This window comes from Puntigrus tetrazona, chromosome 11, assembly GCF_018831695.1.
Source record: "Puntigrus tetrazona isolate hp1 chromosome 11, ASM1883169v1, whole genome shotgun sequence".
NCBI lineage: Eukaryota > Metazoa > Chordata > Actinopteri > Cypriniformes > Cyprinidae > Puntigrus > Puntigrus tetrazona.
Genome location: NC_056709.1, coordinates 10378518 through 10396565, shown reverse-complemented (window position 1 = coordinate 10396565; position 18048 = coordinate 10378518). Strand labels below are relative to the sequence as shown.

The 18048-nt window shown below is 36.8% G+C and overlaps 1 pseudogene; it reads left to right on the top strand.

Annotated features, from left to right (window-relative positions):
- Nucleotides 1–2816: 2816 nt before the first annotated feature.
- The window catches only part of LOC122354384, a 67721-nt pseudogene continuing 52489 nt past the window's right edge, over nt 2817–18048 (top strand).

The following is an 18048-nucleotide window of genomic DNA, read 5'->3' as shown; positions in this document are numbered from 1 at the left end:
TCCTCATTAAATGTGTTTTTAAAGCAAAACTCCACTCAAAAAGAGAACGGGTGACGTAAAGTGCGTGTATATAAAAGAACAAGTATTCACTTTGTCTCTTTGTGCCCTCCGCTCCACAGGAATACATCGCCAAGTGCAGTTCCGCTTCATGCAGAAGCAGATCTGGCTCTGACGTGTTGGCGAAAGATACAATAACGGCCCTCCACAACAACCGCAAACTCTTGGAGAAGCATCACGGGCGGTTGAAATTGACACGCTTGTCAGCCTTGTGAGAAAAAACGCCGTGAACCAAGGTGGGGAGAGAGTGTAAAGCGGACAAGACAAAAGAGCTTTTCTGCCCAAAGTTTGAGAGAAACGCTTAAACTTTTTTTTTTTTGCTTATATAAGTGCCAAATAGAGATAGGAAGTCTGACATGTTTATGTTTAGGTTTCTGGACCACCTGTCCGATCTGTGTGTGTCAATGAACAAGTCCATCCCAGTGACTCAGGAGCTGATCTGTAATGCGGTGCTGAATCCTGCCAATGCTGACATCCTTATAGAAACCAAGTGAGAGATATTTTGAATTACTGAATCTGTAAGATTAGTTTTCAGTTATTTCGTTAGTGTTGTTATCAAACATAACTTCAGTTTAAACACTGTGCAGTGCGCCAGTGTCACAGGATCCTTCAGAAATCATTCTAATAAATACTTTCAGCACTTTTTAGCATTTATAAATGTCTTTACAAGATCAATTTAATGCAGCTTCCTAAAGAAAATGTATTTTAAAATAAAACATATTTGGAATTATTAATTATTCAAGTGCTTCTGATCAGTTCTATTTGAAATCTGTATCTTTTTTTTCTCTCGGCCCAGGCTGGTGTTGTCTCTGGTTTGAGGTGAGTCTGAGAGGGTCCAGTGGAGCTGTGAGGAGGATGAGGAGGAGGTGTGGTTGTTTTGGAGGACAGCGGTAAGGAGATCCTGAAGAGTAAGAGCATCAGAGCTGGCTACGGGATGCTAAAAGAAGGCCAGAAAGAGGACCAGGATGTCATTGAATGGCCACTACAGGTCAGCCAACAGGAAATAAACCAGCGGTCGAAGTTTATCAGGGCAAAAGTTCAAAATGCTAAAAAAAAAAAAAAAAAAAAAAACCTAATCAAAACATCAGCCCTGGTCAGTAACCTTTTTTTCTTTCCCAGTTAACTCTCTTTCTCAGATACCAGCTGAACCTGTTTGCAAGGATGTGTTTGGACCGCCAGCACTTAGCCATAGAAGAATATCAGGTCAGCTGGATGTAGACCTGATCCTGCGCTGCATGTCGGATGAAGACCTTCCCTGACGACCTCCGTACCTCGCTCTGCCGGGCTGATGCTTCACATGGCATGCGTGGACCGTGACGCATGGAACAGGTCATGCCTGTGAAATACGCCAGGCTGTGGTCCGAGATCCCATCCAAAATCGGCCATCGATGAGTAGGTTGAAGTGTTTTTAAAGAAACCGGATTAGTTTTCTGTAGTTATCTCAATCAAGTTCATCCAGCATGTTGTGTTTCAGTTATGATAATGTGGAACCAGCAGAGATGAGATAAAGCGAGCGCTTTGCACTCACAATGGACTTTGTTGAGAACTACCTCAGAGATGTGGTCTGTCAGAATGTTCCTTTCTCCGATAAAGAGAAAAACAAACTGACTTTTGAGGTAAGTCACCCATCCAGACTGTAAAGATAACGATAAGCATGGGTTGTTACTGATGTGACTAACTCTTGTGTTGCTTTTTGTGTGTTTAAGGTTGTGAACTTAGCAAGAAACCTTATTTACTTTGGCTTTTTACAACTTCAGTGACTTGTTGCGCTTGACTAAAGATCTTGTTGGCCATTTTGGACTGCGCTCATGTCAGCACCATCTACCCGCCAACAAAATGGAAAAGGAGATGAGTCCAAAAGTAAAGAATTCTTTTTTTCTCATGTTTGTAAAACAGTTTCAGTCAACGTCAGCAGCATAATGGGTCCTTTGAATGATATTCAAGCACTCTCACTAAAACTTGCACAAGCAAAATGTAGAATTTTTTAACGTTTGGTGGATTTATGTTTCTCACAGGTAGCAAATGTAATGAGGTCCATCCATGGCGTTGGGGAGCTCATGACCCAGGTGGTCTTAAGAGGAGGTGGATTCTTTCTCCACCACCCCACAACACCCCTGATGGTGATGTGGTGAAGACCAGACAGAACCAGAGAAGGAAGACATTCTTCAGTGATGGACACCAAACTGAAGATCATAGAAATCCTACAGTGTATTTTAAAAAAGAAAATATAGTTTTTTTATTTTATATGAACTATCTGGGAAATCTAAATTTCATCCAAACAGTCAGTTAGTTTCAAATGTTGAAGGTAGAGTTCAAATCTGGTGCAAAACTGAACTTTGTGTTTTTTTGTTGTTTTTCAGTTTTATACTGAATGTAACGACTGGACTACAGGATCTCCTGCTTGCTCTGCATCTTCAAACGTGAGTTTGACAGGAGCAACACGCGTAAACGGATGCAGTGCCAGCTCTGAATGCAGACGGACCCAACTGTATCCCAGGTATGCAGTATCTCCCAATCGCCATCAATCTGATTACTCTCTACAGATTATGCGAGTTTTTCTGTGTGTTTTTACAGCTCTGGACTTTGAGAATATTGAAGAACAAGCAGAAGGAATTTTTGGAGGAAGGTAAGGATCCGCTTTTGAATGAGGTAAGCTTTGTAAGAGATCGAAAGTGTGTAACTATAATTCTTTCTGAATTCAGTGAGGAGAACACACCTCTGGATCTTGATGACCATGGTGGAAGAACATTTTTGAGGGTTTACTGCATCTCACTATGCATGACTATCCACCGCTGTGTCTGGAGCCCTACATTTGCTCTTCAGACATTTCAGCCAGAGACAAGAAGTGCTAATGGCTTTCAAGCAGGTATGTAACATGATGACATTGCTGTTCTAAATCATTTTTATGAATGGTATTGTCACTTTTGGTCCATTTCTTGCTGTTGATGTTGAAGTAATTTGTATTTTAATTCTTCATGCATCCCTTCCCTTTTTTCCCTATAGGTTCAACTTCTAGTGACCAGTCAGGATGTTGACAACTACAAGCAGATCAAATCAGACCTTGACCAGCTGCGATCTAATGTGGAAAAGTCAGAGCTCTGGGTGTACAAGCGACAGGGTGATGAAGGCATGGATGCAGGAGACGGACTCCCAGCAGAATCTGACCACAAAAAGAAGGTGGCAGCATTTATTATTTAAGCCAGAGACCCACAATTGCATATTTATGAGTGTTGGCTGGCCTAAAATATGGCGCATGCAAACCAGTCATAAGTGTCAGTTTGTCCAAATTGAGATTTATACATCAGAAAGCTGAAGAAATAAGCTTTCCTGCAATGTATGGTTTGTGAGGACAATATTTGGGTGAGATAAAACTATTTGAAAATCAGAAAAATTGCCTTTAAAGTTGTCCAAAGTAAGTTTTTAGCAATGTATATAACTAATCAAATATATCTATAGTAGGAAATTCACTAAATATTTTAATGCAACATGGTCTTTGCTTAATATTGAAATGATTTTTGGCATAAAGAAAAATCATATACATTTGACACTTAGAATATTTTGTTGGCTGTCAAGCACAAATATACCCCAGCAAATTAAGACCAGGGTCATATTAATTCACTGACATTCTTCATGCTTATATTGCATCATTGCCTTTTTATGTATCAGGGCAAAAATAAAATGAATAAAGGGTAATTTTCCTTTTTCTTGTGGTTGAAACTTTGTAGCTCACTTTTTCTGTTGCTTTACAATGACCTTTTTCTCTGGGGCAGTCTTTGTGTATATAATAGCCATTATTACTTGAACGAAATACAACATTAACGGTTGCTTTATTTAGTGTATGTCTGCTCTTTATGCAGAGGACTCTGGTTGGGCACAAAAAGAAGACAGACGGAAATAGCAGTGACAATTACAGAGATGTGAAAGAGGTAAAGTGTCATTCACCACGTTTCACACATGAACATTCAGCCTTAGGTAGGGTCTTATGTCTGAAGTAGTTAATGCATCTAAGCACTATAAAAGAGCTAATTATGTAGCCACTTTAACTAAAGAAGATCTAATTAACCCGTCCTGAAGTGTACATCTGGAGGAGAAATGGCATAAGCAGCACCGCATGTAAAAGCTTATTGCAGACTGATCTGCTTTATTAAACAGTATTTATTCATTTACCCCTCGTTATCTCATTGTCTGTCTGTCTTTCTTTCTATCTCTAGATCCTCCCAAGTCTCAGCAAACTTCTTGCGTACAGGAAGGACCGTCCAGGAAGAAGAGTAAGAAACAGCAGCAGAGGCTGTTGAGGAACATGGGAGCTCATTCAGTGGTGCTTGAGCTGCTGCAGATCCCACTTATGAGAAGGTGCAGTAGTGTAGAGGTCTTCACGAACCGAATCTGAACCCAAGTGCATTTTCTGATGCATCTTATATCTGTTAAGTTGGTATTTCTGTAAATAAGGTTCAGGCCCGGCTCCTGTCAGAAGCTTGGCCCACCATGGCTCCACACTATTTGACTACCAATAACAAAATTGTTGTGATATTCAGTTGAGCTTCCTATATTTTTATTTTAGCTGTTCAATTTCACTTTAGATTCAAGCGATCACATCTACAGTGCTCTGTGTAAAGGGACAGCATCTTACAAGATCTTTTACGATATATTAATCAATGAGCTCAGCATCTGTTGATGCATGTTGGTGCATGGTCTTGTCTCAGTCTCAGTGGTGTAGTAAAGGGTCTCATGAGGTGTATAAGGTGTATACCCTCTTCTTTATCAACCGGCTTTTGCATACACACATCTAAATTCCGTCTGATGTGCATTCAGTAGTGTCCTGCATTAGTCAAAATTATGACAATGCGCCACATGAGTAGCTAACCAAATCACATGTGAATAAATGCAAGTATTTATTCACATCAGTATCACGTCAGTATCATGGTAACTAGAAATGACATCATAAAAGCTGACTTCCCGGGAGGGAAATGGCTCATAATAGTCAGTACATTATAAAATGAAAAGAAAAATCAAAAGAACCATTATGTAATATAAAATATGTATTTTAGGTATGGAAAGTTTTGATATTTGGGATTTCAGCTTAGAATTCTACATTTTCTAACGTTTTCTAAAAGACTTTACATATTATTTTGTAATAAAAATATAACCCCATATCTTCCTATTGGGGTTCTATTTGAAAAAAAAAAAACACTTTTTTTTTTATTACCAAAGACCAAACTCTCGTCAAAGTTTTGTACCCAACACGACTCAGACCCTGGGTTTTCAGAACCAAGTGGACCCATGAAGACCTCTAGTCTGGTGTAATCGAAGTTCAATAAGTGTGGTACTGGTAGAATTATTTTTATGGTCTGTTAATGCTTCTCGAATGTTCATTCTTCTGCCGATGCAGATGGAAACTACTAACACACCTCACACTCAGCAATTCCACAACACTGCTACTGAATCTACTGTAAAGAGATCAGAGTAGTCTGATTCCTGACTTAATTGATTTGGATCTTTGTAGGGAATCAAAAACATGCAGCATGAAGGAATCATTCATACGATCCAGTTTTCTTCTTAATCTCTGAATGAAAATGAAACCTGTGTGCTTCTTGAATGAATGACTATAATTTAGTGTATCAGAACATGCACTGTCAAGTTTTAAAAGCATTCAGGAGTAAAAGACTCCTATTGGTTCTTTTTTTTGTGAATCCAATAAACCCATTACATCTATTGATTAAACGTCTTTTGATTAAATATATAATTGCTGTGATCTAATTCTTAATAAGAAATCAGAAATGAAAATTCTACCAGTGTAGTCTTATACATGTTATACACATATGGCATTTTTACAGGGTGAGGACATACGAATGCAAGAGATCATGAAGCTGGCTCATGAGTTTCTTCAGAACTTCTGTGCAGGCAACCAGCAGAACCAGGCTCTGCTCCACAAACACATCAACCTATTTCTCAACCCTGGGGTAAGCTTTTTATCTCTCACGCGCATACACAAACATCAGGGAAGGATGAGTGTTGCGTTGCGGGTGGTTGAAATTAAACATCATGGTGATGATGATTCATAGTTCATCATCGTGACATCATGACTACACTAATTGTGGTCTTTTTTTTGTGGGATTTTAATGTAACAAATTGCATTGTGGATATTCTTAGTCATACTGTGGTAGGTTATATACACATTTATTTATTATTTGTGTGAAAATATGATTTTTATATGTTAATGCACAACTTGGAGAACCTACTCCAAATCTTTTAATTACATTGACTAAATAGGTTGTCTTTTAGTTCACCTCTTTCCAGACTACTTGGGGATAGAAGTTGTGTGTGTATGTATGTGTGTGTGTGTATATATATGTATATATATAATAAGATATAAATAAGCCTATTGGTGTAATAATAATAATAATAATAATAATAATATTTTTAAACAGGAATAATATTCCTGTAATATGGTTAATGATAATAATATTATTATTATTTGAAGTAATTAATTAATAATAAATCTTAAACAAAAATAAAATAAAATTATAAGCAAGTAAAATTTTGCATAATAATAGAGTCCTGTTGCAATGTTTGTGTACAATAGAATCATTGTTAGATCATAGACTGGATTTTTGTTTGTCATAGTGAATGTGCTTTGTGAATGAAAAAACTATATATATATTAATATATATTACTATATATATTATTAAATGTTTCAGCATCACCCATACAACTTTTGCTCAATTAGATCAAAAGGACTTTTTTCTAATACAGCTAGTGAAGCGCTTGTTAAGTAATCTACATGTATCTGCTGTTTTTTGTCATGTGTAGATCCTGGAGGCCATCACCATGCAGCACATCTTCATGAACAACTTCCAGCTGTGCAGTGAGATGAGCAGCTGGTCGTGCAGCACTTCGCCCACTGCATCGAGACCCACGGCAGACACGTGCAGTACCTGAAGTTCCTGCAGACCATCGTCAAGGCCGAGAACAAATTTATCAAAAAATGTCAGGATATCGTAATGGCCGAGGTGGGTGGCTGATGTGCTGAAATCGCCTTTGGTAGTCATGTCTCACGATTTTAAAATGAATCAATTTTTTCTGCAGTTGGTGAACTCTGGAGAGGATGTGCTGGTCTTTTATAATGACCGGGCCTCGTTCCAGACTCTGGTCCAGATGATGCGCTCGGAGCGTGACCGGATGGATGAAAACAGCCCCCTCATGTACCACATCCACCTGGTGGAGCTGTTGGCCGTCTGCACAGAGGGCAAAAACGTTTACACCGAGATCAAGTGCAACTCCTTGCTGCCGCTGGACGATATTGTTCGCGTGGTTACACACAAAGACTGTATCCCTGAGGTCAGTGGCCTGTTTATTTTCAACAATGTATTATTGTGGTATCATCTGTTTCTTCAGCCCCTATCAACCACTATTAATCTTGTGTTTCCAATGGATTGCAAGAACTGTATGTTGTACAATAAAAGTGGCTGAGGGGAAAAAAAAAATATATAAAAAAATGTAATTGAAGAGATTGTTTTATTTCATGTCTTTGATTTATATTTCTTTTTCTTTATATTATTTTAATACATAAATATAATGTTATATTTTAATAAATCAAACTTTAATTAGTAAAATATAATTTTTATTAAAAAACATTTTTAATGCATAAAACGTGAATAAAAACTTCTTCTTTTTAATACATACATTTTAATTTAATTAAAACCTTTTTACATTATATGGTTTGAATACTTTGACAGCAAATAAATAATGTAATTTAAAATGCATTTTAATTAATTGTATTAGAATTTGAATTCAGTTAGATTATTTAAATACATAAAAAAGTTACATCTGAATTAAGAACTTTTTAATTTACAACTTTAATTAATTAAATGAATTGTAAAAAATGTTATTAAACCACTGCTCTGTTGTCGTCTCCCCGGCCCATATACTCCCAGAACATAGTTTACTGATGTCCTTGTTGCAAGTATTAAGGTGCGTGTATTCTTTCCCAGGTCAAAATTGCGTACATCAACTTCCTGAACCATTGCTACGTGGACACAGAGGTCGAAAATGAAGGAGATCTACACCAGCAACCACATGTGGAAGCTCTTTGAGAACTTTCTGGTCGACATATGCAGGGTAACGGGGACTTTTCTCAACCCCAATGAATCGTTTAAGTGTAAAGTACCAAAAGTACCAATCTGTTGCTTGCTAGCGTGCAACTAACATTGTCTAACTGTTGATGGCCTGAGGGTTTTTTTTTTTTTTTAAAAGTCGAGTAGAAGTGATTCATTATTTGTGGTATGATACGGGTTTTATTTATATGATGTCTGATCCAAGTCCTCTTTTTAGGCAGCAAAGCAGTGTATGTTCTGACTGTGCTTACTGAAGCAAATGACTCAAAGCCACAATAAATGTCTATTATTTATGTTCGCTTTGCATCAGGTCTGCAACAATACAAGCGATCGCGAACATGCTGACACGGCGTTAGAAAACTACGTGACAGAAACCGTGATGAGCATCGTGGCGACATTTTTCAGCTCCCTTTCTCCGACCAAAGCACTAGTTTACAGGTAACGACCCCAGTACTCAAATATTCGTGATATATCTGCACAAGTTAAGTACGCGTTGCTTTCAGCTGTCGGTTTCAGTTCAATTTTGGTTCACCACCTTCTTCAGTTTCTAAAGCGGTTTGATTTCTTTAAAGGAAATGCGTCGTTATCTTTACACATGGGAAAATAAACCCTCCAGATAATATCTTAACCATTTTTCACCTCTTCCTCGCTCAGGTGGCACGTCATATGTACGTAAGTACCTGTAAAAACCCCCCCCCCCTTCTCTAGCCCTAACCTGCCGGTGTCTTTTGTGAGACCTGTAGGATCTGTAGAAGTTGAGGCCGTATCATCACGCCCAGGGGTTTCTAAGGAATCGGCCTGACCACTGCCGGTTGACGCGACGGTCAGAGCTTTCCAAGAACTCTCCTCTCTCATCAGCATTCACAGACTTCCCACATCTGCATTTCACAATCAGAGTAACCAGGGCTGATGTCTGCCTGCGGACGCTACACATAAAGCCTTGTTTGTAGAGCGTTGGTGGCTGACTGCATAGCTTTTCTTGGAAAATCTGGTGTTTTCACTATTGTCCGTCTTTCCATGTAGTACGTCTGACTTTGCTATCTGGAAACGAAAGCAATCACACGAATGGTGCTAGTTCTGTACCTTAACGTTATTTTAACTTTCTGAGCTTTGGGCAACGTGACGCCTATTTTGTTAGTTTTAAAGAGCTTTAAAAGTATACTTCCTGTTTCTTTTCACAGATCAAACTAAGTTAATCTTGCAAAAAGACAGATATTTTATGTCAATTTTTTTCTCTGTTCCTGTGATAAAATACTAATACGAGGCAATTTAAATGGCAGTATATATCATTTATTTTGACATTGCAGTAATACAATAATGCACATAGTACTAGACATGTAATTGTATTTTAATAAGCTTTGTTGAAATATGATTTTTAGCAAAAATGTAATGAATACATTACATTTAAGAAAATTAAATACATTGTTATTTACATTATCATTTAGGATATTGCTACAATTACAAATATCAATTCTGCAGTATGTAATTAATAAAATATTGTCTAACTATCTTTTATCTATCTAGCATTATTATTATTATTATTATTATTATAATTATTGTTACATATTTTCATATTATATTTACAGATATTTTGCAAAACTATTTGTTTTGAAAAATTAACTTATGTTCACCAAGGCTGTAATTGTAATGTAATGCAACATACTCTTTTGAAATGATGTCAGCGTCACATGATTCTTCAGAAATCTTTGTAATACGAGAAGCATTACTAATTATCAGATCAAATTTATCGTCAGCGTTAAACGTTCACGGCTTAATATTTACATTTAGATTTTTTCTTGACATTTCGATGAATGGCGAGCTTTTATTCGATGTTAAAATCGAATACTATAATGTTATAAAATGATGTTAAAATGATAAATGGTTTCTTCGTCTAATGTAGGTACAGACGAATCAAAATCATTTATTTGTAGCCCAGTAGTCTGCAGCTGTTAAGTTCCTCCTCGTACTGTGTCGTGTATCGACCCTAAAACCATTCATCCTTTCCTGGAAGTGTTGCTTCATGACAGCTTCCTTCTCTGATCTCTCACATCTCTCTTTGCCGTGGCAGGCCTCCATTTTAGGCAAAATAACCAGTACCGCTTTGTAATGACTTCACAGTGGTTGCACATAGAATGTCGTGGACGTAGTTTGGGTTAGACTCTTCGCTAGTAATCCTGTCTGAATGGGAAACTAGATCACACTGAGGGTTTTTTTTTTTTTTTGCGCGTGTGTGTGTGTGTTTTCACAATTAAGCCCTTTGTGCGTACTAGACTAGTCGTCCAGAAAACGTTTGAACATGTCTTGCATCTGTAGCGCGGCAAACATGCCATCCTGTGTTGTGTTCTCAACCACGGTGTCGGTGTTAAGATGTGGTGTTAGTTTCTGTCACTGGATGTGTCAACACGTCATCATTTGTTAACCTTGTAGTCTATATATTAAGTAAATGGAAAAAAATGTACACAAATTTGGGGGTATGATTTTTATTATGTTTTTTTTAAGAAACTCTTTAATTAGACGTGTCAGGTTCAGTGTAAGCTTATCTCTATTGATAGCATCTTCTGCCGTGGAATACCACAGAAACCGGTCCCTTCGTTTGTGCAAAGAAGCAATGGCATGTGCATTAATTCTATTAGCTTTAATATGTACGGGGGTCACTACAAATAGTTTTTATTGTTTTGGAAAGAAGCCTCGTATGAGCACCAAGGCTACATTTACGAAATAAATAGAAATTGTAATGTTGTGAAAATCTTTTCCTTTATATTTTCTGCTTGAATGTATTTTGAATGAGTTTTTACCTGTAATGACAAAGCTGAATTTTCAGCATCATTACTCCGTGTCTTCAGTGTCACATTTACTATTAATAATGTTGAAAACAGTCGCTGCTTAATATTTTTGTAGATATTTTTTTTTAAATACATTTTTTACCTACTTTTTTCTTGATTTATTTATGCTATTCTTTAATAAAACGTTTAAAAGCTCAGCGATTATTTAAAATATTTATTATATATTATATTATTGTAACTATTATAGCATCATACATGTCTTTACTGTCACTTTTGATCATCCTTGCTTAAGTTTTTTTTTTTTTTTTCTGTAAAATGTTTGAAATTATATTGGCGTCGTATAACATAAGTGCTTTAACCAACATATGAGCTGCTTCAAAACTGTCTGGAATGCCTCGACTGATGCTGTCGATAGAGTTGAACTTCTTTTGACCTTCTGTAGAAGACGCTGTAGAAACCAAAAATGATGCAGAGATGTTTCGTTCACTTGAAAACTTGAATCTTTTGAAAGTCTGTCTGTTATCGAAGTTTAGTTGTTTATTTCCTGTCCTTTTGAGTCTAATCTAGTCTCTCCATCCTTCCCTCTGTCCTCTCTCGTTTGGCAGACCCGGCAGCCTGTGTTTGTGCAGCTCCTGCAGGGGGTTTTCAGAGTTTACCATTGTAACTGGCTCGTTCCTGCCCAGAAAGCCTCAGTGGAGAGCTGTATTAAGGTTCTGTCTGATGTGGGTAAGTATTTTGAACCTTTACGTGAAATGAACCTCATGCGGCTCCATTTTCATTCCTCTGTCCTTTAAATAAAAACCAGAGATGATTGAGAAGAAATGATTTCACCATTCGCTGTATTAAGTGTCGCATAACCGTCTACATTTAGCCAAGAGCAGAGCGATCGCCATCCGGTGGATTTGGACAGTCAGGTGAACAACCTGTTTGTGAAGTCCAACAATGTGGTGCAGAAAACCATCCTCAATTGGAGGATGTCAGCTCGCAACGCGTCCAGAAGAGACTCAACGCTCACCACTTCTAAAGATTACAGGAACATCATTGAGAGGCTGCAGGTGAGGGCGGAGCTCCAGAGAACAGCCGATTAAACGATGTTTTCAGTATTAAGTGCTGCGCCACAATAGCTTTTAGCAAGACACACTTAGAAATAACATTATTGTTGCGTATCATTGTTTGGTGATGGGGTCGGTTGGTCAAACATGCGTAGAAAAAAACGTCTCCGTATTGTTCTAGACGCATTGCAAAATGGAATTTGAAGAGGTTGGGAAACAGGAAATTCATTCCAGGAATTCACGTGCATTGTTATAGGAAGTTGAGTCAGGGGTGAGATGAAGGTCCTTGAAATTATGTCCGTGGAATGTTCTGATAAAGTTCAATCTAACATCCCAACGCACACGCATTACTATATGGATAATAAAACAAAAAGTCCTTGTCTAGTTAGATAAGCTGTTCTTTTTATTTGTATATGTTCTATCAATAATGCATTTAAGTTAAATTAAATTGCACTGTGCCTTTAGAAAGGTTACAGTGTTGAGTGTAACAGGGTTTGCAGTAAAAACAAAAAACAAAACAAACAGCTTTGTGCTTAAGGTTATAATAATTTAAGTGTAGTTTGTATTGTAATAATTAAATGTAGTCTTTTTTTTAAATAGAGAATTTGTTTTATATGTTATTGTGTTAAAATAGTGTTGTATACTAGCATTCTACTTTTTATTTAGCATTTAATTTATAATAAAAAAAATTGCAAGAGTGTTTCAACAATGTTTTTTTTTATTTTAGTATATTTTATAGATTTATAGTTTTATTTTTGTGCCATCATTTATTATATGAAAGATTGTATGGAAATGCTTAATATTATTTTATTAAAGTAATTCAAAAATAATAATTAATGGCATATATAGACACACTCACACACACACATCAGTATTAAAGTCATGTTCTAAATGCAGTGCACGTTCGTTTAAAGGACTCGTATGACACCATATAAACGGAGCAGCTTCTACCGATATGTCTCCAGCTGTATGAAGAAGTCTCTGCTGTCGTGTTCATCAGAGGAACAGCAGTTACTTTCTTTGAAAAGGACTCTGTTGAAATGCTGAGAAAGGCACTTGTCATCAAAAGTCGGTGTTGTGGGTAGAAGCATGCATTTCCTCTCGTTTTAAAATACTCCGCTCAGAAGACGGGTGAAGGGGATAGAGGTCAGTGGAGGGGTGTCATCTAGCCTGAGGGAGGGGAAGGCTGAGTTAGTGAGTTGCGGTAAACCATGGCTTCATCACGTCTGTCTCCACCCCCGTGCAGCTGTGGCATGAGTTGGCGAGTATTCAGACACGTTTGCACAGCTCACGTCTGTGTTATGAGCCTTAGGGCTGCTGAATTCAACCCTCGCTATGAAAACAAATCATGCCCTTGGTGCTGAGAATATATTCGTGGCCTGGGTCCAAAATGGCTTTTTTTTTTTTTTTTACACCTGCCAGTGCCAGTGAAAATATACAAGACGCTCACTTCATTTATGATGTTGCAAATGACATGATCGCCAGTTAAACATATAAAAGGGACAAGCATTCAATATTTAATCAAATTTCAGAGAGTCTGAAAGATTACCTAAACAACAACAACAAAATTAATTATGTAAATGCAGTCAATAAAAACAAATAGCTACTGTTCTTTTGAACTTCCTGTTTATCGAAGAGTACTGAAATGTATCATCGTTGTTGGAGAAAAATATTAAGCAGCACAGCTGTTTTCAAAAATGTATATAATATTTTATATGCTAATATAAAGCTTATTGGAATAATGCGATCAGGCTTTTTGTTGGAAAAGTTGTGTGATTTTTAAAAGATATTTCCATTTTAAAAGTCATATTACATAAACATCATATTTGAACATATTTTAGGTCAAATAAATGCATCCTTAGCGAGCAGGTAAGTCATAAAATAATAATTCAAACTTAGTGTATCATATGACCCGGGACCACAAAACCTGTCATGAGCAGCATGGCTAAATTTGCAGCAATAGTACGAAAACTAAAATAAACCGAAATAAAGCAACGGTTGTCTTTGTTTGTGGCCTAACGTGTGTCAGGACATCGTGTCCGCTCTGGAGGATCGTCTCTGCGCCGCTGGTTCAAGCTGAGCTCTCTGTGCTGGTGGACGTCCTGCACGCCCAGAGCTCCTCTTCCCGAAAACACAGACGCTCGGCGGAAATGCGAGAGCGGAGGCTTCATCTCTAAGTGAGTTTCCTTTTCCTATAAACCGTAAAAACCGTCTTCCTGAGCTTCAGAGGACAAAACTGTCACAATGGTCTGAGAATATGATTCATCGGGTGACCTAAAACACATATAGGATCAGAACAGTTTAACAATTTATTTTAAGCTTACACCTATTAGTTGTTTATTTAGATATTATAAATAGATATGAGCTATTTGTTAGTGCCGATTAAGTATATATTAATGCCTTATTCTACATCCCTAATCCTACTCAATAGTTAACTACCGCACTAACTATTAACAAGCAGCAAATTAATGGTTTATTAAGGGAAAAGTTGTAGTTTATAGGTAAAAAGTATTACTTATTCTAAAGTTTTTCGGAAATAAATCAGTGTTACTGTAGTGTTACTGTCCTTCACCTGTCCTCAGAGACTCCTGTCCATCTGCCAGAGCTACAAAAAGAGCTTACTTGCGTGTTTGAGCGGTCGTCTGTGTTTGTTTGCGTATGCGAGTAATGCTGAGATGCAGGATTAAGCTTCGATTCAGGAACGGTGTTGACATCGTAAAACCATTAAGCGAGGATTTTTTTCAAAAGCAGTTTTTTTTTTTTTTTTTTTTTTTATATAAAGACAGTCTTATTGCTTTAAAATGGGGTCGTTATTAAACAAATCAAATAAGTCATCAGGTCTGCTAAAGATTACGTGGCAGGCTTGTGAGAGCTGCTGTTTTTGTCTTTCAGGTTGATAAAGCACACTAAACAACTTTTAGAGGAGAACGAGGAGCGTTTGTGTATTAAAGTGTTGCAGACGCTTCGGGAAATGATGACGAAGGACCGAGGCTATGGGGAAAAGGTAACATACATGCTGTGGTTGCATGAAAGAAATTAAACATATCCTTCCACTTACACAAACTTGCCTCTCGCAGCACTATCGGTGTGCGTTACTGTATAATTGTCCGTATTGCCCATAAAAATAGCAAAACGGGCCTCAGAGGATATATTTTACTCCAGCTTTCCGCCCAAAATCAAGTTCGTAGGACTACGTTAAACATCTGACATGCTGTTTTTATTAGTCTGTATACTTTTATATATATATAGCTGCACATAAACACACACGTGCATCTGTGCATGACTCATATCCTCCTAAAACCATGCTGATTTTCCTAATGTGGTTTTGCATTAAAAACAATGTTTTTTTTTACCAGTACTAAATGAATTAACACCCAATTAACGTCACTAACATATTTGAAAGCCAGAGATTTTATAATAATGTTAATCCTGTATCCAATTTCCTATTTAAAGACTCCATGAAAATTATATGAGAGTTTAAGGTTTTAATCTGTATTCTAAGTGTATTTACCATATGTTGTTTTATTTGATTAGATTTTTATTATAATTTTGGTTTAATTTTATTTTATTAATTTTTGTTTGCTGTTTCTGATTTTTGTTTTACTGTTTTTTTTTTTGTTTGCTGTTTTAGTTTTTTTTGTTTTGCTTTTTTGTTTTGAAAAATTGTTTTATGGAGTATTTAACTACAAATGAAAAGATCTGGTAACAAGTTTTTGTAGGTGATTTTTATTGTATTTTTAATCTTTTTTTTTAAATCATTTTTGTTTTTCTGTTTTGATTTAGTTTTGATTTTGTTTTGGTGTTTTTATTTTGAAATATTCCCTCTTGACTTCATGGGGTCTTTACCTACAAACGACAAGATTTGGTCACAGGTTTTTGTAGTTGGCAACTAATGCTTTCAAAGCTAATGCTGATAAATAACAATCACAATAATCTTGTGTTATGTCACTAACGAACATCGTTTGGCTTTTCTTTTTCTTTTTTTCCGAGCGTTCTCTGATTCCTTCCTTCACAATACTAACTTTGCTGTATGCTCTTCTCTTCCAGCTAATTGCCTTTGATGATGAGCTGGATGTGGCTGAGGTTGTGTTTTTGTTTTATTTTTGTTTTGATTATTTGCTGTGTTTAGCCGGCTTCTCGCGCCAGTGTAGTCATCCTATTTAGTGCTTGTTCTCTTTTCCTTTGAGCTTTTTGCTGGTGTTTGTCAACGTGACTTCACCACAAACCGGCCGTTTTTTTGTTGTCTGTCCGTGTGTGCTGAGGTTATGCGCTGTTAACCTCTCCTGATAGTTTCAGTGTGTGTTCGTGTGTGTTTTTACCGCTGGCCTTGTTTTAGATTAGCGTGTGCTGGTGAAAATGCGTGTAAGTGTATCAGCCCGCCACACTTCGCCAGCACTTCCTCTCTGTAGCGTTAATTCAAGTTTACCTTCCTGTTACATTCGTTGCTGAGACGCAACAAAATTAGTGCTTTAACAAGGATGTCACAACATAGCATCGGCGCGGTGTTTTTCGCATTAAGCTCCGAAGAACAAGTAATTACAGAGTTTTTATGATAATAACACCGTATTAATCTAGCCAAAAACACATTACGCTGATGATCTTGCGAAACTGAAATGTAGCCAAACCCAGTTCAGGTAACTTGTGAAATTGTGGCTTATTCGACTGAATTTGCAGGGAAGTACTGTTTTCAGTCTTGGTTGGTGATTTCTTCTGACAAGCCATAAAACGACAACTTCAACAGTTTATTAGAAATATAAATCATGTGAGAAAAGGGAATACATACAGCATAAGTATAATTAGATTTTTATAATCTAGATTTGTCTTTTCAGTAGTGCTCGATAAAAAGTCTGGTTCTGAATAAATAAAATGCTTTGCTGTCAGTTTTCTGTTAACTCTTCATAAATTAAAGGCATTATTAACAAGCATCTGATGGCTCTTTGACACATATAAATAAAAAAAAAAAAAAAAAAAAAAAAAAAAAAAAGCCAGATCATTTAGGCAGAATATCCAAAATCCAAAAAGTCAAGTACACGTCTAAATATTCCTAAAGCAAGATTGCGTATGAAAAAATCACAATATAAAGTTTTGTTTTTTTAAATAATCATCGGTTTTACTTAAAATAAGAAAAATGCTAGCAAGTTTTTTTACTTTGAATTAAGATTCGGACTCCTTTGTTTTACGCATAAACTCATAAACTAAAAAAAGACGTGATATCTTAAAGCATTTTGTTTCATCTCCTAATTAATATAACGCAATATGATATAAATACCATGATCTGAATTACATTTTAAGTGGTAAATATTCAAACAATATCTTAGTTTTGATACTGTTCATTTAAAAAAATGTTGTAGGTCTGCCATGCAAGCACTATAATTACGAGTAACACCAGTCTTTGCGGTCGCTTTCCGTTTACTCCTTTAAATGTGAGAGGCGGCAATGGATTCAAAGTTTAAAGAATTTGTTCACCCAAAATGAACTATTTTGGTCACCATTGACTTCACAGTATTTTTTTTTTCCTACTGCGAGTCAATGGTGACCCAAAACGGCCTGGTTACAAACTTTCTTCAAAATAACTTCCTTTGTGTTCGGCAGAACAAAGACATTCCTACAGGAAATACTCCAGGGTGAGTAAATGATGACAGAATTTTCATTTTTGGGTGAACTATTCCTTTAAAGTGAGCGTCTGTGAGTTGAAGTCAAGAAGGCAGGTGGGAGTTTGCACTATATTTATAGTCACTGCTCTCCTGTCGCTTCCAGGGATGAAATGGGACCCTGTCTCTGCATAACAAGAAGACGTGTGCGAATGTTCTTGAACATCCGTGCACTTGTGTGGCAGGGCTGAACGAGAAAAAGCACGTTATTATTTGTATATATGTGCGTCCGTTTGTGTGTCATCATGACTTGTATTTGTATAGGAGGAGAAGTGTAAAAGGTCACTAAAGGGTGTGTTCATCTGTGTTTTTGGGTGTTTTGGTGTTAAATTAAGGTCAGCAAAAACATATCTCACAAGTTTCACTCCTTCGGAATGTCGAGCATGAAGCA